Source organism: Coenobita brevimanus, chromosome 84 (assembly GCF_032717465.1).
Source record: "Coenobita brevimanus isolate Jiangsu-jjx chromosome 84, ASM3271746v2, whole genome shotgun sequence".
NCBI lineage: Eukaryota > Metazoa > Arthropoda > Malacostraca > Decapoda > Coenobitidae > Coenobita > Coenobita brevimanus.
The window spans coordinates 45,224,127-45,225,515 of NC_137037.1; the positions used below are offsets into that span (position 1 = coordinate 45,224,127).

At 40.9% G+C, this 1,389-nt stretch overlaps 1 non-coding gene across 1 annotated transcript; it reads left to right on the forward strand.

Annotated features, from left to right (window-relative positions):
* Positions 1 to 961: 961 nt before the first annotated feature.
* Positions 962 to 1,080, forward strand: LOC145410258 (5S ribosomal RNA). Its single transcript, XR_013899225.1, has one exon. It is a non-coding gene; the product is annotated as a 5S ribosomal RNA (ribosomal RNA).
* The last annotated feature ends 309 nt before the right edge of the window (positions 1,081 to 1,389 follow it).

Genomic DNA, 1,389 nt, shown 5'->3' on the forward strand with positions numbered 1-1,389 from the left:
TGTGTGTGTGTGTGTTATAATTTTCTTTGGCGGTTCTCTTTTTCTTTGTATTCGATTCTCATATCTATCACATTTCTCTCTCTCTCTCTCTCTCTCTCTCTCTCTCTCTCTCTCTCTCAGTATACAAACCCCCCCATCTTTACTCTCGCTCTCTTTTCCCGGCCTTAACTTCTCTCTCTAATATTGTCGTCTTCAGGGGTGAGCAAATATGGGCCGAGTCCTGTCCATTTAAAGTGGCTGATTTGGTGTGGTGGCGTGAATTGTGTGTGTGTGTGTGTGTGTGTGTGTGTGTGTGTGTGTGTGTGTGTGTGTGGGCAAATTGTGTGGTGCATTCTCTCTCTCTCTCTCTCTCTCATTATACAAACCCCCCATCTTTACTCTCGCTCTCTTTTCCGGGCCTTAACTTCTCTCTCTAATATTGTCGTCTTCAGGGGTGAGCAAATATGGGCCGAGTCCTGTCCATTTAAAGTGGCTGATTTGGTGTGGTGGCGTGAATTGTGTGTGTGTGTGTGTGTGTGTGTGTGTGTGTGTGTGTGTGTGTGTGTGTGTGTGTTACTCTTTCGGTGGGCAAATTGTGAGGTGCATTCTCTCTCTCTCTCTCTCTCTCTCTCTCTCTCTCTCTCTCTCTCTCTCTCTCTCTCTCTCTCTCTTTCGTGCAGTATTTTCTTCGTGGTTTTCCTTCAGGTAAATTGTAAGATGTATTTTTTTCCTTATAAATGTAGAGGATTATTTTTTCTTGGTAAATTGAGAAGTGCAATTTTGTATTTTTCTTTATTTTTCTTATAAATCTAGAGCGTTTTTTTTTTTTTTAGGGCGTAAATTGTGAAGAATATGCTTTTTTCCCGCTCTTTTTGAGGGGTAGATTTTGAGGAATTCTTTTTTTTCTTCTTCCATTTTTTGAGGGGTAAAGTTTGAAGAATATACTTTTTTTTCTTTCTTTTTTGAGGGGTTAATTGTGAAAGCTAACGGCCATACCACGTTGAGTACACCGCTTCCCGTTCGATCAGCGAAGTTAAGCAACGTTGGGTCTGGTTAGTACTTGGATGGGTGACCGCCTGGGAACACCAGATGCTGTTGGCATCCCTACGTCAAATGGGGTTGGTGGAGGATTAGTGCCCCTCCCTGTAAAACAATTAACTCTAAGCCCTTGGCCACCCCGTTTGGGATACATGGTGTCTGGCAATGAATGAATGAATAATTGTGAAGGACATGCTTTTTTTTCTTCCATTTTTTGAGGGGGCAAATTGTGAAGAATATGCTTTTTTTTTCTTTATTTTTTTAGGGGGTCAGTTGTGAAGAGTATCCCTTTTTTTTTTTTTTTTTAGGGGGTAAATTGCGAAGAACATGCTTTTTTTTTTTCTTTCTTTTTTTGAGTAATTCGTTTATGCC